The following is a 23,965-nucleotide window of genomic DNA, read 5'->3' as shown; positions in this document are numbered from 1 at the left end:
TTGTCAGAAAATCAGCAAGGTCCCCACAGTCCCTACGTGGCTAAGGAGGGGGCCTCGCTCACGCTGCTGTGAAGGAATGTCAGCAACTCAGTGGCACCTGAAGATGTTCATCATAGAGTTATTTACAATATAAATTATGAATGACTTGTATTTCCGCAATAAGGGGATGCTTAAATCAATGTTAGTACTGTCCATTCAAGAGATACTTGTCTCAGCGATGAAAAGTCATGTTTTCAAAGAAAACTAAACTAATGGGAATATGCTTATACTATGTTCAATGAAAAATCGTAGCGTGCACTGTTTTTACTATTACTCTCTAGGTATATTTATTATAGAAAAAAAGGACTATTTTTGGTAAGTGGAATTATGAGTGGTTTTAATTTCACTCTCACAAATTTCATTATATTTAAAATGTTTTTAATGAAAGCAACATTGTTGTATAATCCCAAATCCCATTGTCATTATTGCTGATTATATCACTACATTTCATTTTACTTTTTTAGAACCTGAATCTCTCTTGAATTGTCTTCTTTCTTTCCCCCCACAAAGTCTTTGCCCATGGAATTCTATGTAATTATTTTCTGATTTAAATTTTTTTTTTTTTTTTTTTTTTTTGGTGGGGGTAGTATTTTTCAAATATTATTCTGCTTGGCTACAAAACCCCAAGGACGTGCAAAATTTTCTTTGGAGTCCCATTCCTTCTCCTCTGCCAGACAGTCTATTTTGGTTAATCAGAACTTGGGCTTGCGTAGGGCTAACTATTTTCCCTACCTTCTGATAGATGAAGTTACCACTGAGGTGAGTGAAGAATGTATTAGGTATGCTGCTGTCTAGAAGCTTCTGCAGGTAAGTTCCCTATTCCTTGCATCTTGCTCCTCCTCTGAGCTAAAACAGGCCAGATTCTTCAACACTTTCCTCTGGACTTTGATCTATTGACATACTCTCACCATGACATCCCTTCTGCTCATCATTTTTTTTTTTTTCTTGTCCACATTAAAATGCCTTCTACTCTTGGGTTAGTAGTTTCCTCCCACATGCCCAGACCCTGTCTCTCTGTCTCTGTCTTCAACATGATTGGAGGTCCAGTCTTCCTCTGTTCTTCCCTCAACCCTGCCCATCCATGGTGTCACATTTATCACCATGCAGGGAAATTACTGGTCTGTTTCCCTCTGTCCCTCTGCAGGGGCAGGGATCATTTCCTCCTTATTTGTCCAACCCCAGTGTGTAACATGATACCCCATTTCCCTAGGTGCTCAGAACAATAATGTGAACTGAATTATGTTGGTTGTAATTTCCATTCCCTCAGCTGCGGGATCAGTTTATTTTAGACATTGCTATGTTCCTGTTGTGATTCCTAGCACATCAGGTTCTCATGGTCTTTTTAAAGTCCTTGCCCTAAAACTTCGCTTTTTCTTCATTGGCTCATCCAGCTACATTGGTTTCTAGTTGGTTAGCTAGTCCTTTCTGGTTGTGGTTGTCTTCTCTGACTCTGTCAGGTCACACATACGTGATGATATTCATACAGAATTGCACAGATATTATGTCTGATGAATTTGTCTGTTTAGTTTTAAATTCCTTTTTCAAGAATTTTTAAAATTTATGTTAGAGATAGAGAGTTGGGGGAAGAACAGAGGGAGAAGGAAAGGGGAAGCGATTCCCCACTGAGTGTAAAGCCCAACTTGGGGCTCAATCCCATGACCCTGGGATCACGACCTGAGCCAAAATCAAGAGTCCAGTGCTCAACCAACTGCACCACCCAGGCTCCCCTGCCTGTTTAGTTTTATTTGGGAACTTTCCTCCTTTCTCAGTTTGTCTTTGAAAGTCTTAGAAGGAAGACCTATAGAGGGGAGGAAGGGAGAAAAAGAGAAAGAAAAGGGGCCAAATGATTATTTCTGTATTTTGTCTTTAAAATTTTTGTGCTCTACTTCAGTGAACACTGCAGTGTTTCTTAATTAAACACTGTATTTTTCCTGGAGTTTTGACACTAGGTGGAGTCTAAAGACATTGAGATACCAACTGGGCAGAGAAAAATTATATTGACTCATACGTTCTAAGGAAATGTTGGGTCAGCGGTGCTATTTACGATGTCTTTGGGTAGTGGCATTACTATATAAACAAACTCTGACATTTGGCAAAGTCAGGATCTTTGACAGATATTTTTAAGGCAACATTAAATTTTATCTTCTGGGCCAGTGAAAGACTGTGAATGTCCAGAATTTGAATTTGATAGGAAATTTCCCTACTATACAAAATTGAAGAGGAATGCCTTCAAAGACTGGCTGGTGAACCAAAATAAAATTCAGAATAAACAGGACATAACTGAATGGCGAGGAGGGAGGTCGTCAACCCTCGACAAGCATCTCTGCCTTATCGCAATGGCTCTTCCTGGATGCCTGTAACTGTAGCTGGCTAAGCCCTGATTGGTCTGACTTCACTTCGTGAAACTCTTATGACCTAATAATCAAATAAGGTGTGGTGGGAACCAGAGTGAGATCCAGCCTGGCTGAGCCCAGACTAAGCACTCAGCAACAGGCTCATCCAAAGCAATGCCTTGCCCAGGTCAAGGCCATGTCAATGTATTAATACTTTGCTTACTTCAACTCCAAGTTCAGATGAGTCAGAGAATGTCTATGTGCATCTGGCCTCCACCGCATGATGCTTCTTTTGTTTAGTTGTTGAGGGAGACCCTGGCCCAGAAGACTCCCAGGATTAATTGTTCTTGAAGGCACAAGAAATCACAATGTGATTTTTCTGGCCCCAGAAGACATGTGTGGATGTTGGCTCTCTGCGTGGGGCAAGGTGAAGGAGGGAGCGTAGCATGCCACACTGGAAAGGTGGCCAGGGACCAAAGTTCATCTCTTGCTCTCTCTCCTTTGCCCCCCACCTACCCTATGCTTCTGTGATCTTTCCAATCGTGTGCACCAAGCTGCTCATTTTCCTTCTGCTCGCACAGGAGACCACATTCTCGGCCTCTTTATTCTCCACCAGCTGGACATGGTCCAAGGAGAACTCCAAGGGCCAGAGGATAGTGAAATTACCAGAAGGAACGAGCCAGGGTCCGTGAATCCCCTTGTGGTGGGCCACTGCTGAATGTTTGATCAGATTGTGCTATGAGTGGTTCATAAACTTTGATTAGGGTATGCTGCTGAGATATAGGGTTGTTTGTTATGGTAGTTAGACTGATCAATACCAGGTGGTTGCAGAATCCAACTTTCCAATGGCCGGTATACCTTCCTTGTTCTCGGCCTCAAATTCCTCATCTGTAAAATGGGATACTGATAATACTTATAAGGATGTGGGGAGACAGAATCACAGAACAGTGCCTGGTACTCAATGAGATGTTAGCCACTTCTACCATTAGGTACCATGATTACTACTACTAGTACCTCTGCTGGCATACCACTCCAGTTACTGCTGTCGAGCTTTCTTATGGGAGGAGGAAGCCCTTGAAGTAAGTGGTTGCTCATTCCAAGAAAGCCTACCAGAGCTCTCAACCTTCTTGAAAGGAGGAGAATATGTTTCTTGAGAACTCATGTGAAGTACTAGCTAAACTAACAAAACAAGTCTTAGGTCATGTTACTCAGGGATTATGTGCAAGGAAATGATACATTTCCTGTTGTTACTGAAGCTGAATGCCACCTAATGGCTCACAATGGATTTAGAAAGGAGAGATCATTTTGGGTTATGAGAAAATCACTGAAGAGTTCATGGAAAGGCAGTTAACAATTTAATCTTCTCTGCTTATTTAGGAGTGGTGATCTCACTTACTGAAAAGAACATACAGTGAACTTGGCCCTAGAAATTAAGCAGTGGCCATAGAGTAAATTTGAATTTTCAATGGGAGATTTGCTTTATGAAACTTAGGTAATGGGATTTTAAACAAAAACAAGTGGCATTTATAGTGATGTCCCAACCAGTCAATTAGGATAATTAAAACTGTTTTAACTGGCTAGCAGGTAGATGTCTGAGTCCAAAGAGGGTGTAGTTGAGACGTCTGGTGTGGTTATTAAAAATGTGAGCTTTGGAGTCAGACTGCCTGGGTTTAGATTTGTCGGCTTACCAGCTGTGTGACCTTAGGCAACTAACTTAGTTTCTCTGGGCTTTGGTTTCTTCATTTGTAAAGTGGAAATAATCATAATACCTCTCTTACAAGGTTATAATGATTAGATGAGTTAATACATATAAAAGGCTTAGAACAGAATGATATTATTATTATTTATCATAATTATCATCATTATTAAGAGAAAATATTATTTAGTAACTTGGCCTGGAACATAGCCGTCTCTTTCAAAGCTGTTTTGAGTTTTAGAACATTGAACTTCTATCTTAAGGAGCTCTCCCTAGGGGTGTAGCATAGAACTGCACTTGCCTGATTTAATGGACATTTTATCAGCAGCAGGAAAGAGGGGGTTCAGAGCCAAGATGGTGATATACATTGTTTGCATCAAGATGCTCATTTTCATACTTTTTGTTTGATGATATTTTTGAGCGAAGCTGGATGCTTTTGAATGCTGTTAGCTGATTAGGAGGACTGGAGAGATCAGAATGAGCCTGGTGGACAGAAGTACAAAGAGCATTTATGGCTTCAACCCATCTCTGAAGATGAAGACGGCATCTTCCCATTTTGCGAAGAACTATTTTCCAGGAAATTAATTTTTAACTTCGTCTTCCCTTTTGTCTCTCAACTTTTCAACTCTTCTTTTTTAAATCATATGACATTGGGGCACCTGGGTGACTCAGTCGTTAAGCGTCTGCCTTCAGCTCAGGTCATGATCCCAGGGTCTTGGGATCAAGCTTCATCCGGCTCCCTGCTCCGCGGGGGGCCTGCTTCTCCCTCTCCCACTCCCCCTGCTTGTGTTCCCTCTCTCGCTGTGTCTCCCTCTATCAAATAAATAAATAAAATCTTAAAAAAAATAAACCATATGACATCTATTTTTTAAACTTTTTGCTTGGAAATAATTTCAGACTTATAGGAAAATTGCAATAATAATATTTACAAAGAACAATGCATACCTTTACCCAGATGCACCTGTTGCAAACATTTTATTGGGTTTGCTTTATCATACATTCCCTCTCTTTCCATACATATACGCACGTAATATTTTTTTCTGAACACTTTTAAGTAAGTTGCATACATCATGGCCTGTCATCCCTGAATACTTAGTGTTTATTTCCTAAGAACAAGGATAATTATTCTCTTATATAACCACAATACACTTATCAGCTTTAGTAAATTTAACATCAGTATAATAATTTTATCTAATCTGCTGTCCATAATAGCCCTTATAACATTTTTTCCTTCAATACAGGATCCAGTTTAAGATTGTATTAGTTATATGCCTTTTTAGTCTCCAGAAGGCTTATTTTTAAAAATACAGAACACTTTTAAGCACCAAAAGGTTAATCTTACTTTATTGCTCTTGATAACAGAGGCAAACCAACTTGATCTATTTATGATACTTGATGCTGTAATAAAAAAGAAATAAAATGTTCATCTCTTAGAATGGTTTACTGTTTTGCATGCCATTTAGGGGTGAGTGGTTAATTTTTCTAAGTTATCTCATGGTTCCATTCTGGGGCTTCTGTTCCCATAAACTTCTCAAGGATAAGCACTCTCTGCCTTCCTCAAGTTCAATTTGATAAATGTATGGACATCAACAAAATGAAATTCCAGGGAAATCTCTCAGTAAATAGCTGGAAAATACATCTTTTTGGAATTCAAATTGAATCTACTTTTTCAGGTTCAAGTTTGCTCAGACAAATGTAACATATTTTTATATAAGAAAAGTTCTATTAATATTTTTAAGTGCCTCTCAAGTTTCTGGGACAATAAACACATTACTGGGGGGGGGGGGCGGTGAACCAACCCATAAAACCTCTTCCAATGACTTGAACAAAGAAATGAAAAATAGCCTTCAAATTTGAAGTTCCACTCTTCATTAGTTTTGGGCCATTTCTTCTGCTTTTGTTAACAGACCTCTGTAGCCAGGACCAGTGGCATTTTAGAGTCAGCTTCCCACGTGTCTTTATGAATTCCATGAAAAGAAAGGTGTGTGTGTGGTGGTGGTGGGGGGGGGGGAGTAAAAGTAGAGGGAAGAGCTGCAGTTATTTGCTGTCTCATTTTTCAGAAGCTAGTATGCGGTAAATTGGCATAGTCAAATGCAGTGGTAGGAGAGTAGTTGAGGAAGCAAGGGAGGTGGTAGGCTCTGGAAAGGAGGGTTAATGGATAGATGGGAGATGGCAGAGGGCAAAGAGGGGGTTTCCTTTGCAATCTCTCAAAGTTTAAATGATCCTGGAAGTCATTACCAGATGATTATTTATAAAAGAGTAGAGCTACCAGAGGACCAAAACAAACAGAAGGCCATGCGGAGAGGGAGCTTCTTGGCTCCCTTTTCAGACTGAGTGGAGTGAATGGTTGGTTGAGTATTCTGGCAGAAAATGTGTTTCTGAGAATAATGAAAAAGAAAAACACCAGGGAAGCTGGTATTTGAATTTTGGATCAAGATGAGAATAATATGAGAAATAAGGAAAGATCTGGAACCTCAAGTCTAAGGGAGTAGAGAGTGAAAATGAAATTCTAGTCTAGGTGAAGAAGGAGTCACTATTGATCAGTGGCTCGTGGGTGGGGAGGAGGCAAGGATGGAGCAGAGGGAGCTGAGGCATAGCATTTTTTGACTTAGTGAACAAGGATGCTGAGGTGTTCTAATTCTCTAGCTATAGAATTTAGTCCACTGCGGTCGAATGTGGATGATGGTGCATAAACTCACTTCTATTAGGAAGTATTGGAAGCTCATAATTACTGCTTGAGAGCAGCCATTTTGTGTGCATAGAAGAGCCTAACTCATGGACAATGCAGACCTTAAATATTTGCCTCAGATGATGGCCACAAAGGAAGGCAGGCTATTTAAGGCCTCTCACCTCCATTTTGTGGGCTCACAGGCTGTTTGGTGTGGGAATATCCTAAGTATGCTCTTTCCGCAGCTTCTCAAACAACAACTCTTGGCAGCTATTTCTTGCTGTGGAAGTTAAGCACGACACTGAATAAATTAAGCAAGCGAGGCGTAACTATAGTCGTTCAATTGTCTTTTCTGCGTGACTTGTACCAATTAGCCTGATTATTTTATGGACTGACTCTATAAGGAATAAGGATCTAGAATACAGTCCAAGTTTTTCTTAATACATAATGTAAGTGGGATTGAAGATTAAACTTTAAATGGTTTTGGTCAACATTTAAGACTTAGATACCACACAACCAGTGACGTTCAGTGATCCCCGGCATTTTTTTCAGTGTGTATGTGGGAGGGAACAATAAGATAAAAATAAATAAAATCTACCTGTCATATGATAGCTGACAGCATCCATTCATTTCCAGAACAGCAACTTTTATGTCTTGATTTAAATAATCCATGAAAGAGAAGAGGGTGTAGTTCCTTCAAAGGCAGGTGCAGTGGGCCTCTGTCCAACAAGTCTTTTTCCTGTTGTGACTCACAGATTGATGACAATGATGAAACTTCCTTAGTGTCATAAAATAGAGTTTGATGTTTAGATAATCATGCTTGTTGTTTTTGACCTTTTTCCTTAGAACTTTTGTATAACAAGTGTTGCACATAGCAAATAAAAGTTACATTATATTAGCTGTGTGGTCGATCAACACACAAGGATAAATTACACATGCATACATATATACATATATTTAGCTCTATAAACTTGACATTCTTTTGTAAAAGTGGACAAATATTTCTAATTTAGTGGGAGTCAAATTAAAATATATATAGGCATATTGCATTTCTACTTATCAAACAATAATGTAACACCACAATTCCAGTAAAATATGTTGTGAATAATAACCACTATATTAAAATACTCAGCAGACTAATTTGTAGAGTAGTTGTCAATGGAAGTGATTATACTATTGTGTGCAGGTGGTGTGCTTCATTCTGTGAGGGAATTTGGGGTTCAGGTTAAGGATGAAGCAGTCAGAAAGACCTCAGAGGGTGTAATAGCTGAGCAAGCCCATAAATAACTTTTCCTCCAATGAATAGTGGGGGAGGGGTGTTGTAGAAGGGTGTGAGAATGTCAGGGGAAGATCTTCCTGCTGGGAGCACATGTACAAAGTCTTGTGGGTATGGAGAGCTATGAGCAGTCCGCTATTGCTGTAAATAGCATTCTGCAGAGGCCAGACCCTGGAAAGCCTTCTATGCCACCCTAAGAGACGCAAAACAGCTTCTGGTATTATCCTAATACCTTCCGTTTATGGAGCTGAGCAGAGAGCCTGGTCTCTAGTGTGGATGGTGAGCTAGAGAGCCAGCTGAGAAGCAGCACTGAAAACTTGGGTCCAGTGGCCCCCTGAGCCATCTGTCTAGGTTGGATGTCTTCACGAATTTATGGTGTACACAACAGAGAGGTGGGGAAGGGTTTCAAACAATTCCTGGGTGCTGGTTAAAAGGTGGTCTGGGTGCTGTGATACCATTTCTAGTTGTGCATTGGAGAGGGAATGATGGGGTTGGAGAGGAGAGGACAGATTCAGGGGACTTTAGGTCAGCTCTTCAGCAGGGTTTGGATCTGACTTGGAGATGGCAGGGGATGGTGGAAAAGGAGAAGTGCAGATAACTCCCAAATCCCTGACTGATTTCACCTGCAGAAGGGGCAAGGAAGTTGGCCTTGGTGGTGGCATTTGCCTCTTGGACATCTAAGTGCCTCTGAGGCACCTTGAAGGCAACTCAGTCTGGACCTCATGGAATGATCTGGGCTAAACAGATGGATTTAGGGGCAGCGGGTCCTTCAGTTCTCAGTGCTCCATTTTAGCTTGCTTTCTAGCTCAAGAGTCTATGGTTGGCAGATTCTATGAGTGGAAGATATTAGGGCAACCCCAGAAGCTCACTGTCTTGTCTATCGGGGTCAGGAAACTTCATGATCTTTTCCATAAGGCAAAGCCAATGGTATAAGGTGAGAAAGGGGTTTGGGGGGTGAGGGACTATTTACTCACTTAGGAGCACATCAACTGAAAGTGGTGCTCTAGGGGTAGGAATTAAGATGGTGCACCTTTTGTAGCAAGGAGCATTTGTGAGCTTAGAAGAAATGATTTTGATTTAATATACACATACAGAATTAGGACTTAATACATACTTGTAGTGTTATAATTTATCATACAGTGCCACTGGGATTAACAGGAACTCCTGTTCTTAGCGTGCAGCCTGAAACTATATACCCCAAATCAGAGCCAGCTCATGGAGGCTGGCCCCCCAAAGTCATTATTGCTGCAGCCTATTGCAATGCAGGTAGGTCAGGGAGTTTCCTAAATTGGATGAGGAGCACCATGAACATTGACTGGCAATACTCTGGGGGCCTGAAGATGTTGTTAGGTGGAGAAGGACAGAGCTGGCTCTGTGGGCTGATTGCAAAGGGTCCCTGGAAAGGTGGGGAAGTGGAGGGAGCTGGGGGTTTTGAAACAGCGCTATGGATGGTGGAGGTCAGGGGAGCAGAGGGATGGATAACATTCATGTTCAGAGGAAAGTGTCAGGGAGTCCTGGGCCCTGAAGAGGGGAAGGGAATCAGGTCAATGCTAGTTGTATAGAGGGAAACGACAGAGCAGGAAGGGACCCAACCACCCCCAGTAATCGGGGTTGGACATTCCTGAGAGGTGAGAGTTGAGAAACCTGGTGGGCCATCATCTGAATATCTGATGGATGAGACAAGTTCGACATACATGAGGTGGTTTTTTGTTTTTTTTTCCAAGATACGGTGAAAGATCAGTGAGATTGTAGATCAGGGACAGAAAATGAAGAATGTGTTTACTTTCTCCTTGGGCAGGAAAAGAAGGAAAAAAAACCTCATTGGCCTTAGACTTTGTGTATGTTTGTTAAATGAAGTGACAAAGTGGTCTCTGGAAAGAAACCCTGGAGATGTAGCAACTGAAAGCGGGGTGATGGTGAGGTGCTATTCATATTTAAGGGCACCAGGAATGTGTGTCAGAGAACACTGGGTTTGCCCCAGCACGGAGGACAGCAGGTTAAAAGTCTGGGGACAAGTGGGTTAAATCCAGCCATTTTTTTATGGAAGAGGAGGAAGAAGAGAAAGTGGGGTCCTCAAAATAATAAAAAAACAGGAGCCCAAAGAGTGAAAGAAAAGGCCATGATTCAGTGCACAGTGAGCCCAGAAGCCTGGATTTGAATCTGGATTCAGCTGTTTCTGTCTGTGTCCCTGGGCAAGTACCAGCGGCCCCCCAAGCCTGAGTTGTCAGGTCTCTCCTTTTGAAAACAGGGCCTAACTCACCTTTTCTGAAGGGTTATTGAGCAATTTGAACAATGAAATTTCTCCTTTCTATCTCTATTTTTTATCCTATATGGAACCTGTCTGGAGGTTCACGGAGACAATGCGGTGGTGGGCAGCAGGAAGGATGCGAGGCTCGGGTGTGGGACATAACGTGGCAAAGGAGCCTCCAAGCTCATCTGGTTTGATAGGAAAATTTAGAGAACTCTCCTGGACCGCAGTTATAGGGCTTGGACTTAGGGACACATGTGGTCCTGGAGGAAACACTTGCTTACCATCTTCCCACCTCTGTTGGAGTTCTAGCATTTCAGTTGGTCAAAAGGCAGCAAAGATCCATGAAGCCTGTTCTTGAATCCACCCAGAGTCTGTGCGAAGGGCGTCCTCCTCTTGTCTTCCCGTGCGAGGTACGGCTATTAATTACACTAAGTGACAAAGATTCTCCTTGTTGCTTGATGGATACAAGGATGAATCTTTGTTACTGACTGCAAATAATAGAAGTCTGGTGCTGATAAGGAGTCAGGCCAGGAGAACATGCTCGGAGACACGCAGGGGGCATATGACACCCTCTTCTGAATCAACCCAAGAGGCTGTGGGGAAACAGAGTGGGTATTATTTGGTCAAGTACCTCCTATGAAAATATAGCCTGCATCCTTTTTTGCTTGTTCAGTTCTGGCACTGGAACAACCTGTCTCTTTACATTAGTTCAGTTCTGTAGAGAAACGGTCATTTAGAAGGAAATACTTGGAAAATCCAGGCACCCGTCCATTTTTAAAGTCACAACTGAATGATTGCTTTCTTATTGTGCTACATGGGGCTGGAAAAATCATTCCTTTCTGTACATATTTTTCTTTTTTGCTTTGTGTTTTCATTCTGCTTAAAACACACATATGCGCCAGAAATGAAAACATTTTCAAAGGGCAAGCTTCAAGGACAACTGAAAATAGGACCTGTTGCCAAATATACATTTCCCCCGTATGTAAGCGACTGGCTAGGAGCACAATGAAAAGCATATGTTATTCAAATTTTCTTTAGGAAAAAAAAATGCTGGAGGATTTGACTTCTGGCCCCGAAACTCTTTAAACTAGTAGTTTGCACTTAAATTTTATCCTCGGTCTTCAGACACTATCCTTCGCATAGTTTACGTCTGTCTTCTCATGGACATTGAAAAAAAAAAAAAAACTACTAAGAACAATTTTATTCTCCAAATGGGAAAATTTTATTTCATTGCATCAGCCTATGGCTTGACGTGAAACATTCAAGTCATTATGGAGGCTGAAAAAGGTATAAAACCAGAACACCTAGGCCGCTAGCAGCGCCATCATAGACCCAAGGATGAACCAGTGAGTTGAGAAGTAAATGCAGATTTGTTAAGAGAAAGCCTTTGGTTTCTTGTCTTCCATGGTCTGCAACCAAGAATTACCTCAAATTCTTTCTGGGGGTAGAAAGAGGATAGAACGAAATACATTAATTAAAATCAAAAACATCAACAGTGACAGGGATTTGCTTGGGATTCGGGGGTGTCACCTCATGTGAATGAATTGCCCTCTGTGCTTAAAGCTGCGCCTTGTAACTTAGCAGAATCAGCATTCATTACAAAAAATCCCACTGGTGAGCCACTCGAATGCCTTGTTTTATCGTCTGAAAAAAAAAAAAAAGATTTGATCAACAATGAGTCACACTCACAGTTGTTCTACATTGTGGTATAGTAGAGTCACAAACCTGAGTCGCAGTCTCCTTCGTGAGGGGGCTCCCGCGGGGCCGGGGTCCACTGAGCTCACCTCCCTCTGACAGGGCTATGGAGGCAGTGCCGGCCCATGCACTGTGACTGCAGTTCTTGACCTCTACCCTTGGAATTATCCCACTTTCCCAGCGCTGGTTAAATTTTGCCTTCCATATCTTACTATTTCCATGATAGAACACGGAAAAAGAAACTTAGAAAAGGTTTCACCTTTGTGATGAACAAGTTATGACCTTTGCTCGCATTTGCCAGAGAAAGTGGCTTACAGCACCAATTAACATGAATTATTAACTCCCAGATTAATAATTTATTAGAAGCCTAACGGCCCGAGGCACTGCGAGATTGCACTATTGAAAGAAAAACGAAGAAAACAGCATAGCTCTAATTATAACAATTCGTCGACAGTGCTTGGAATAAGTAATGGCATTTACACTTTCTAAAGGATTTTTAAAATTTCCCTTTAATACCATACTGGCTGCAAAGCCAGACGAATTAACTAACAATTCCTATAATGACTTGTGTGATGTTGATTTAAAAAAAATTAACAAGTACTCACATACCCCTTCCTTTGTGTCCACTTCTCTTTGAAGCACCTGTGTGTGTTAATCTGAACACACACCTGAGCTGGACACCTGCTATATCATCCACATGTGCCTGAGAGCCACACAGAGACATGGGGACCGGGCGTATTCATTTGCCATGGCGGCTGCCCTGACAAAGTACCACACACTGGGGGGTTTAAATCTCCCAAATGTATTCTCTCCCAGTTCTGGAGGCCAGAAGTCCGAGATCAAGGCGTCAGTAAGGTCGTTTCCTTCTGAGGGCCATGAAGGAGAACATGCTCCAGGCCTCTCCCCGAGCTTCTGATGGTTTCTGGCAAGGTGGGGCGGGGGGGGGGGGTTCCTTGGCTTGTGGAAGCATCACCCTGATCTCTGCCTGCATCTTCACAAAACCTCTTCCCTGTGTGCGTGTCTGTGTCCACATTTCCCCTTGTAAGGACGGCAGTCATGTTGGGTTGGGGCCCACCCTAATGACCTCGTTTTAACTTGATTACCTCTATAAAGACCTGAGCTCCAAATAAGGGAACTTGCTGAGGTGTTGGGGGATTAGGACTCCAACTTAGGAATTTTGGGGGAGGGTGGGGGAGCAGACACAGTTCACTGAACCTGGGAATTCTGGCCTGGGTCTGTGCTCTTCACCATCAGGCTAGGACACCTCCCATTTGTTGGTCTTCTTGAGTACAAAAAGCTCGATAAGGCAAATTCAACCTGGAGCATCCAATTGGGGCCTATCCAAGAATTGTCCTCAGCATGGCCACTCCTGGGGACAGTGTCTCTGTGAGGTCAGGCAGGGATCTGGCTAATTTAGGGGATCAGACTGGTTTATAGCTGGAGGCTCTCTAAATTCCCTTTGAGGCCCAAGCCCACTGTGTTTTGAAATCTCAAAGATCTTTCAGCTCTTTCTGTTTGACTCTAGAGTACATGTTTTCTTAAATCCACATTTTAAAGGCATTTTAGGAGGGAGAGACCTAATTATTTCCCTTTTTCCTTCCAAATTCCTGTTCTTATTTTGAGCCACAATTAGGTAATACAGCACCGCTCTACCTTACAAATCGACCTGACCTCATCATCTCTTGAAGTGGAAAGATAGAAACCAAAGGGCCCCCAGTTTTTATTCTTTGGTCTTCCGACTTGGCAAAGAAGCAAAGCTCAAAAATCCCTCTTCTCTAATGGAGGAGGGAAAAGGAAAAAAAAAAGAGCAAGGAAGAGGAAAGGAGCAGAGAAAGGAATTTTAAAAATAAAAGTAAAAATTGGGCACGGGATTTAGAAAATTATGCTGAGCTTCATCAAATGCCAATTGTCAAAAGAGAAGAGTGAGGGCTCACCCATGGTTAGCCCACTGGTGGGACCCAGCGTGGAGATTTGCACGGACCACTTCTTATCACCTCGTCCTGCTCCCCGCCGAGCTCACCCCAGGGCCATCTGGGAGATTCATTGCAAAGATCAGAGTCCCAAGAAGATAGGCTACATTTGGCACCCAACCTTAGTATTTTTAGGATTTTCTCCTTTCCTTCTTTTTGTTTCTCTGTGAGTGCAAACTTAATAGCATTTTAGTGCCATTTATGTGTCAGACCACTTCCTTGTTTTTCTTCTCTTTTGAAGCAAAGAAGGTGATAAAAATCATGCACCAGGATGCCAGGTAGATTATAGAAATTCGTTCCATTTTGCTTGAACGAATTGCCCACCCCTTTTGGTATGTTTAAAAATGTGCGCCCTTTTGAAGGCAGAAGTCGTGGAATCATTTCTAGGTTGACTCTCAGTGAGGCACGGAGAGGTTGTTTTGGAGGACAGAGTGAGTCCAGGAAAGGTTAGGGCTTTGTGTCTTTGCGTTTCTACTAGGGAGACATCATATCTTTTTAGGAATTTCTGATTCTTGCCTTGAAACCACTGCCCTAGAAGTTCGATCAGGTGCATACAGCCCTCCCTCTCTTGGGGGCCACTCTTCTTTGGAACCCCCCACAACTGGTCATTGATACACCATCTAGCAGATAGGTAGATTGCAAGAATGGCCACACTCCTTGACTTTTCCCTGTATCCATGTTCACTGTAATGTGGTTTTGCAACTGTCTAATCAGAGGGTAGAGTCAGTCTGTTTCCCTGACCTTTGACTCTGGGCTGCCCCTGGGACTTGAACCTCACTGTCCCTTTCTCCATGCTTGGCGGTGCCATCCTAATAGCCAGTGTGAATAATCTCCTGGGGTCCTTGCTGAAGAAATTTAAATAAACTCTAAGCAAGGCCAATCTGCTCTGCTAAGGTCAGGGCCCCGGCTGGAAAAGAATGGGACCCCGGCACCTGGTCGCAGGGCAGTGATTAGGAAGAGGTGAAGGAGGCACCCAGGGTGTGGTTTGAAGAAGCACTCACTCTGCAGTCCATGCAAGGACAGGGGTGAGTGACTTCTGAAATTCTGTACCTTTTTGATGTTCTCGAAAGCCTTGAATCTCCAGATTCTCTTGTACCTGCTGAATCTACAGAAGTAGCCTACGCCTCCTGTGAAGAGCTAGTACTATCTTCACACTTGCAGGCCATGCAGAGACCTCTCCCCTCCTGGCCCTGAGGCCTATAACTAGGGTTTCTTCATGGCATGCCCCAGCTGAGGATGGGACAGCCCTGACAACTGAAGGAATGAGCTTCGAGGAACCAGCTGGACCCGGGAGCATCCGTGGGCCTGGTTCCAAGGCCTCTGGGGTCATGGAGCTTGGGATACAAGGTTGGATAAGAGAGAGTTTATTGATCTGGGAGCACTTCTCCAAAATCGAGGACCCCAGGTTGTTGTGCAAGCTTGCCATGAGGTATACCCAGGCAGCACATCACTGCCCCAGGACGTCCTGTGCCAATCCCTCCCAAAAGCCGATTAGTGATTCATCTGGGATGAGGATCCATGGAACAAGGAATTTTAATTCCTTGCACTTGGAGAGCAGGAAGTCTATAATTAAGACTTTAATTCTGATACTTTTACCCCATCCCTGGTTCTTGCTCTACTCACTAATATCAAGAACTTTTTTACTGGCCATAGAAGCAAACGATACCCATACGAGTGGTGTCTGTACTTATTTTCTTGTTCCCTGACTCCTCCTTCAAGTTTTAGCCCACTACTCTGACCCTGCCCTCGCTCAGGTCCTCTTTCTGTTCAAAAACCCAATGGACCCTTTTCAGTCCTTATGTAATGAGATAAAAGCCTTATTTGCATAACGTCTGTCACTGGAATTCTTCATAGAAAGAATTTGTCTCTGCTTGGTATACTTGGCAGAATAATGCCATTCCCCAGCCTCCCGTCTCCCAAAGATATCCACATCCAATCCCAGAACCTGTGAATATGTTATATTACACGGCAAGGGGGAACGACGGTTGCAAATGGAATCAAGTTTGCTAATCAGCCGAGGTAGAGAGATTTTCCTGGATTATGTGAGTGGGCCCAATATCATAACACTGATCCTTATTAAGTGGAAGAAGAGGTCAGAAAGAGAGATTTGAACACGCTGTACTCTTGTCTTCGAAGACGGATGAAGAGGCCACAAGCCAAAGAATACAGGCAGTCACTAGAAGCTGGAAAAAGCAAGGAAACAGATTCTTTCCTAAAGCTTCCAGAAGAAATGCTGCTCTACCCACATTTTAGCCCAGTGAGACCCATTTCAGACTTCTGGCCTCCAGAGTGAGAACATAATAAATTTGCATTGTTTGAGGTCACTGGGTTTGTAAAAGGCAGCCATAGGAAACTAAGATGCTGGGAGAAACACTTTAAGAAACAGCTTGGAGCATCAGGTAAGGCCGCATGGTAAATGTGCACAGGCCAGAAGGAGAAGCCTATGTCTGGGGAGAAGGAAAGAAGAGGAAGGGGAGGAGGTCAGCGCCTGGTCCTGTGTTGGGGGCTGGAAGGCTGGAGCTGCTGGCCACTTCAGTCCTGATGCTATCTGCTCACCTTCTGCACCCTCCTTTTCTCCTGGGTTCATGCCACGCCACACCTGCAGGAGGACACATCATCTCAGAACCTGGCCAGGCAAAGCTGTCAGAGCTGCCTGGTAAATCCAGGGGTCTTCTTGTGCCTTCTGTAGTTTCATCAGAATGATCCACCTCTGAGTGCCCAAGGAGCCCCCCATCACTGCATTTGTGTGGATTCCTGCTGTTCCTGACTTCCACATTGCACTAGGAGCTCTTTGAGATGGGTCTCCATCAGTTAGCCTCCAGACTGCAGCACAGTGTCTACACATGGCAGATGCTGAGGAATTCTTTGTCGAACAGATGAATGAATGAGTGAATGAATGAAATCTGAGTTTAACTTTGAAAAGTTCCCATTCCCGTGATCAAAGCCTGTTATGGGAGAGCCTCTTCCGAAGCCAAGCACCTGTCCGCATAGGCTTGCCCCTGATGGTTCTGAAGGTGCCACCCTCAGTGGCATATCTGCTGGCAACTCTGCACATCTTCTGTGGTATAGGGCTGGGGCCAGGATGGGAAACTGTGCGCTACACACGACATGGGGTGCTGATGCTAGTCACTTTGTACGAAAACCCAACCTCTAGAACTTGGGACAACTTAGTTGAGCTGTGTTATGGGTTGAATTGAGTGCCCTAAAATTCATACTTTATATCCTAACCCTTAGGACTTCAGAACATGACCTTATTTGGAGAGTGAGTCCTTACAGAGGTGATCAAGTTCAAGTCACATCACTAGGGTGGCCCTCATCCAATGGGAGCAGTCCCTTATTCAAACGGGAAATTTGGACATAGAGACAGACATGCATAGAAAGAAGGTCCTAGATATACAGGGAGAAGACAGCCATCCACAAGCCAGGCACAGAGGCCTGGGACAGATCCTTCTCTTGAGGCCCTTGGAAGAAGCCGACCCTGCTGACACCTTGAGTTTAGACTTCTGGCCTCCAGAAGGGTGAGACAATATACCCGTGTTGTTTCAGCCACCCAGGCTGTGGTACTGTGTCATGGCCGCCGTAGCAACCTGCATGTATGTTTTTTTTTTTTTTTTAAGATTTTATTTATTTATTCATGAGAGACAGAGGGAGAGAGAGAGAGAGAGAGAAGCAGAGGGAGAAGCAGGCTCCCAAGGAGCAGGGAGCCCGATGCGGGACTCGATCCCAGGACCCTGGGATCATGACCTGAGCCGAAGGCAGACGCTTAACCATCTGAGCCACCCAGGTGCCCTGCATGTATGTTTTTGATTCCAGGAACTTGTGCTCATTCCTACAGAAATGCTGAGGGCCCTCAACCACAAACCCTAAATGAGAAGCCCTGTCATCCCCTTCCTGTTCATCTTTAAGGTTTAGAATCAAAGATCCCACCTTTGTGGGTTGTGTTCATAGTGCCCAGGCCAAGAAGAACATGTGAAAATACAGCAGCCCCAACCCGGGCCTGGGGACATGGAAGGAGGTCAGCGAAGAGCAACCTATTACAGTGTCGACCTTCTGGAAGAAGAATTAAAGGCGTGTAATCTTGTTTGCTCCAAAGACAAGTAATGATTATAGGCCTCAACTTCTGGAAAGTAAGATGCTTCTGCGGATATCTACAAGGATAAACAAAGTTAAAGAACAGGTTATAAATGGGGCCTGTGCTTGGGGACCGTGACTCAGTGACATGGGTTGTGTCTCTAACTAGATTCCCTGGCTCTGCCCTCCCCCTTTGTATGACTTCGCTTCTTCCCAGCATTGCTCTGCCTCAATAGCTCCAAAAAGCAGAGCCTAGGAAAGAAAGTGAAGAGATTTTCTCTTCTTTGTTTCTGATCCGTTTTGGAGAGACATTTCTTAATGAAAGAAAGTTTATAAAATGCATGCTTCAGTGTTTGCAAATGATGACTTCCCCCCTCTGGGGAATGTTTTCATTTATTTACGAGAGTCCTTTACCGATGTCTGATGCAGCCCTGACCTAGGAAGCTTGACCTTTGGATGACTTTCAGAGCTGCCATCTGACCATGACCCTTGTTTAGGGAGAATCATTCCATTCTAAGTGTCACAGGGAAGTCCGTCTCCACTCACAAAATCCCCCTGTTCCTCTCCTTAGGTCAGTCCCTGGGAATGAGCAAAACTGTCTTAGGTAAGGCTAGAGATAGTAATGTTACTGGGAAATACTGCATCATAGATGCTGAGATTAGGAGGCTAGCCGTGCCTTCACTGAAGGTGTCTTAGGCCTCCTGGGAATGACTGTGGGGACCACGGGATGGGGCAGAAAGAAAGATGAAATGAGGTCCAAGTATATGTATTGGGCAGGGGTGGAAGGCACGTGCTCTGGTCACTTTGCAGGGAACACGGATCACAGGCAGGGTGTCCCAGGGTCTCAGACAAGAGAAATCACACGGCAGAGCAATGGCCTAGGGGAAGTAAAGTTAAAATGAATAGTAGGGTGTTCCCGAGGGGAAGGAGCCGGGCAGCCAGTGCCAGGAGCCATGTGTTTCAAAAGCCCCGAGTTTAGGCTCACCTGTGCAGGTGATAATGTGATGAGGTCTGATCACGGTGGAGCTTCCATTCCTTGCCCCTAAGACCAGGGAAGCCGGTTTACCCTGACATGTTAAGAATGATAAAACACACATTTCTGAGTGATGTGACGTTTAGGGAGGGACTCACACAGGGAGGGTGAACATAGATTTTTGCCTTGCAACTCCCAGAGGGGCGGCTTCACGCAGGAGTCAGCCTGTGCTTATAGGGATATAGGACGGAGATGCTAATGGTGGGACTGGCAGGAGTCAGGGCTGACTCCTCGCAGAGCAAGGGCTCATCTGGAACTCTGAAAGCTCCACCTGTTTCCCTGGTTTGTTCATTCAGTCACTCTAGAGTGTTGGAGAAGTCACCAAACCTCTGTTTTCTTTCGACTTGTCCGTAAATAAGGAAATAATAGTGTTCACTCCACTTGTCTCCCTGCAGAAATACAAACATCAAACTTGGAAGTGGTTTAAAGATGATTTAAAAAAAAAATGTTTTGTAGCTATAGAAGGAAGGAGGAAAGAAAGGAGGGGGGTAGGGAAGGAAGGAAGGGGGAAGGGTGTCTTAGTCTGTCTGGACTGCTTTAACGGAGACGCTTATAAACTTGTTGCTTGTAAAGGAGAGTTTCTCACAGTTCTGGAGGCTGGGAAGTCCATAGTCACAGTGCCAGCAGATTCATGGTCTGGCAAGGGACTGCTTTCTAGATGGCTGTCTTTTCTCTAGGACATCGCATGGTGGAGGGGAGTAGCCTGCTCTCTGGGGCTCTTTTATAGGGGCATTAATCCCATTCACGTGGGCCCCACCTTCTAACTCTATCACATTGGGGGTTAGGATTTCAGCTTATGAATTTGGCAGGGGTGGGAGGGACATACAAACTTTCAGACCACAGCAAAGGGGAGGGAGGGAAAGAGAAAGAATGTGGGGAGGAGGGGAAGGAGGAAGGGAAGAAAGAAGGGAAGAAGGAGGAAGGGAGGGTGAGTGGACGGAGGGAAAGAAAATAGTTACTTAAATCTCATCTCTGCTCTGTGTTGGGAGACTTCTGAATTAATTCAGTGAAATTTGGGTGCTTTGGGGGAATTGATATAGAAACTCTCAAAATCTGTGTCTTTGAACACTTGAGTTAGAAAAATGTTGAGACGCGCCATTACCAAACTTATATCCTATGTGGAAAACCTGAACTCCAGGTCTCTGGAAACTTAATGGCGTTACACAAGTTCACTTTTGTTGTTATTGTTGGCCGCAGGTGCCCTTAAACTATCAGGATTCTCTTTAAAACTGCAGAACTGTGCAATATACTTTACGCATCCAGTCCTAACCACAAAACCCATCACAAAGCGTGGCAGAGCAGATCAGCAGTAAGAGGATATCTTTGAAAGACTAAGATGAACATTAAATTAATCAACCAATGCTCCGGGGGGAAATGGCCACTAATTTCAAATTTTTCATCTCTGGAAAATCAATTATTATTATGTTTATTGATGTTGTATTTGTCACTATTTTCAGCTATTTCCCCTGATGGCATGGGTTAAAATAAGAACATTGTTATAAAAGAGATTAGACATGTTCGATTCGGTTTCTGGACTTTCCACCTTTTAGCTACCCAGGGTTTGGGGGAGAAATCAAATGCCACCTGGCAGAAGCTGAGCTTGCTTTTCTTCATTCCTTTCTATGGAAGTCCCTTTTGCCTCTATAACATTATAAATATTTAGTTAAATATCAGCTAATGCTTTGTATTCACTTGGCAGGATTTTGGAGACAGGTGTGTATCCAGGGAACACTCCCTGTCCAGCTAGGATGGTTGGGGTTTGGAATTGGTTTCCTTACTCCCCAAAAGTTGTCAGGGTCTCCAGCTCAGGATGGGGTGGAGCTCCCCATTGTCAGTTGCTCAGAAAGAGGCTTCCATGCTGATATGCTTGATCCCCCAAATGGCCCAGACTCACATGTGAGCCAGTTTAAGGCCAGCTTGTGCTTCTCATTCCAAGTTGCAGATCTGATGAGCCATTCTCGGTTGAATGGCTCTTGTCCTTTTTGGAGCACGTGGTGATTTGGAGTTCTCACAGCAGTGAGTATGATGGGATGGTCGGTGATGGGGTGCCTGGGTGGCTCAGTCGGTTAAGCGTCTGCCTTCAGCTCAGGTAGATCCCGGGGTCCTGGGATCGAGCCCCAAGGGGGCTCCCTGCTCAGCGGGGAGCCTGCTTCTCCCTCATCTCCCTGCTAATGCTCTCTGTCCCTGTCTCTGTCTCTCTCAAATAAAGAAATAAAATCTTAAAAAAAAGAGATGGGTTTGTCAGTGAAATAACAAAATGCAGATCATTCTCCTATTCGGGGTCACATATTTGCATATTTTGCAAATATGCAAAAACAGTGATATATATGGCCTATGTAGAGCATTAGAAGAATGATTCTAGGACTATAGTCCATAGTTCCAACGTGTTCCATTAATAGATAAATTGGTAACAAAATATATATCTTCCTAATAAAAGCTAGACATTATGCAAAGCATTCTGGGGAAATACAAATATGAACTGGACCAGACTTTGCCTTCAATGAGAACACAGTCTAGTGAGTACATTATGTTGTTGAATTTTAGGTTTATACATATATATATTAATGTACCCCAAATCAGAATACAATGGGGTACATTACATCAGTACATCAGAACAATTTCTTCATAAAACCTTCAGTTAACAGATGCATTTATAAACCCTATATTGGCTTCAGGTATTTAAAATGACATCTGGTGTTGCAAATATATGTAAACATTTAAATAAGATGGGAGCTTATGAAATAATAAGAAGAAAAGCTCACTTTCTCTCCAGTGGCACCTATGGGTTACCTGTTTGGTATGTGCTCTTCTCCAATTTTTTTTTTTGCCTGTAAATCATAAAATTAAGGCACATATATAGTGGATATCTTTGTATGCCATCATCTCATTTTTTCAAAGGGCTGCTTATTATTCCATATCTTGGATGTACTAGAATTTCTTTAACATTCCCTTGGTGGACACTGAAGTTATTGGCAGGTTTTTTGTTTTTTGTTTTTTTTTTTACTCTAAATGGATTATGAATAAGCAAGAACTTGTTACAGCAGGAATTAGCATTACAAGTGGTATTTAAGGAATGTTGGTAGGTGACCACTGAAGCTTTCAATAGAGGAACAATATGATCAGGGTGTATATGGGAAAGATTCAAGGTGGGGTCTGAATTGGACTGGAGAGACCTCAAGCAAGGAAGACCAGTAAGCTGTTTATACAATAATCTAGAGGAGAGACGCTGAAGAATAAGGGATATAGTGATAAAGGAGGAAAATGATTCTAGAATTATAGTTCATATTCCATTAACTGGGAGAAATTGGTAGTAAAGAAGGTATCGGTTGCTCATTATAATGAACTCAAAACTAATGTCACTTTTGATTTTCTAGGGGTGGGACAAGTATGGCTAAGAGATAGAAGACAGCTGGAACCAGTCAGCTGATGGACGTTGAGTGTGTCCATGCTTGGGGACTCATCTTGGAGTGAGCGCCACAGGAGGTAGAGGCAGGAGGCTGAGATAGGAAGGCCAGATAGAGTTCTGGTCTTTTTTCCCCACTGACATCAAAGGCAGCTCTTCTACATTTTGGATTCTTTCTTCCCAGTGTGGCAGTTGGCCAGCAAAGAGGGTTCTTATTCAGCTGGAGTGGTAAAGGGGTCCCAACCTACTGCCCAGCCTTAACCATGGTTAATTCAACCTCAATAATCAAAATATGACCCCTTTTTTGACCACAGAATTGGTAGGAGCTGATAACTGATAAGATACAGGAATAAAGGAAAATTCTGGTGGTTCTGAGATCCAAACTCCAAGGAATGGATTTATTATAGTGATAACAACTGAGAGAACTTGGAGACGGTATTTTACATATATATATATATATATATATATATATATATATATATATATATATATATAAGTTTTTTTGGTGGAATCAGTGGGGAAGGGATGTATTTAAGTTTTTAGAATGCAAGATGGAGAGTGTACCATTGGCAACTGAAAATTTTGTGTTGGAACTCTGTAGAGAGTTCTATGAGAATCATCATGACCTGGGTGATGGTTGGTCCAATGGAGGATGAACTTGCCCTGGAAAAGCTGTGAAGAAAAAGCCACCCCTTGGAGAACAGTAGAGTTATGAGTAGAAGAAAGAGTGGTCAGAAAGAGTTCTCCCAAAAGCCAGAAGAGGATGCAGTTTCAGAAGGAAGGTGTGTTTTACAGCATTCAGTACTGTGCAGGGACAGATGGGACAACACTGGGAAGGAGCCATCTGATCTACTGGCTGAAGGTGATGGGTGCCATCTGGAGTGCAGTTTCAGGGCAGGCCAGGGCGGCAGCCTAGTATGGGTCTCTCCAATTTCTTCATTCTGGTCATAGAACTAAATTTTGTTACACGTGCTGATGGCAATATAATCCTCATTCCTTTCCATTCAAAGAACTTTGCTTGTGATTGTGTTAGATTTGGGCTTTTAGTTCTCTTAGGTTGTTCATAATAATAGAAAGCTGGAATGGCCTAAATGCCCAACAACTAATAGTTGGCTTAATTAGATATGGCCAGTATTGTACTATTATATGGCCAGTGTTATAATATTTTCTTTTTTCCCCCTTTTTTATAGAAAGGCAATAATATACAGATCCACAGGAATGGCCAATCACTAGTTCAAATGTACCCTAGGACACCAACCATGTCCATAACTGGGAGCCTTGCAGGGTGGAAAAAGCCACATCCATTTTTTCTACAAACTGTAGGGTTAGAAAAAAAAGATTGGCTCTCTTGACTTTCCCCAGCCAGGGATGGAAAATTTAGTCATGAGTGTGGGATTTTTCCAGATGGGTCTGACTAATGATTAGAAAGGCCTAGGGAGGCTGCACCTGATTTGCAAGATATGAAATGAGCACAATTTCTCATATAGGCCTGCTGAAGTGCTGTGTGTGCACAAGAGGGAAGGTTAGCCC

At 43.2% G+C, this 23,965-nt stretch overlaps 1 long non-coding RNA gene across 1 annotated transcript; it reads right to left on the bottom strand.

The window, feature by feature from the left end:
- Positions 1–5,086: 5,086 nt before the first annotated feature.
- LOC113918612 lies at positions 5,087–12,162 on the bottom strand. The gene is made up of 5 exons (XR_003518624.2): positions 11,989–12,162; positions 11,794–11,907; positions 10,545–10,856; positions 7,335–7,514; positions 5,087–5,466 (listed from the first exon to the last, which is right to left on the bottom strand). It is a non-coding gene; the product is annotated as an uncharacterized LOC113918612 (long non-coding RNA).
- Positions 12,163–23,965: the final 11,803 nt, after the last annotated feature.

Source organism: Zalophus californianus, chromosome 1 (genome assembly GCF_009762305.2).
Source record: "Zalophus californianus isolate mZalCal1 chromosome 1, mZalCal1.pri.v2, whole genome shotgun sequence".
Classification (NCBI taxonomy): domain Eukaryota; kingdom Metazoa; phylum Chordata; class Mammalia; order Carnivora; family Otariidae; genus Zalophus; species Zalophus californianus.
This window is presented reverse-complemented; position numbering and strand designations above follow the sequence as displayed.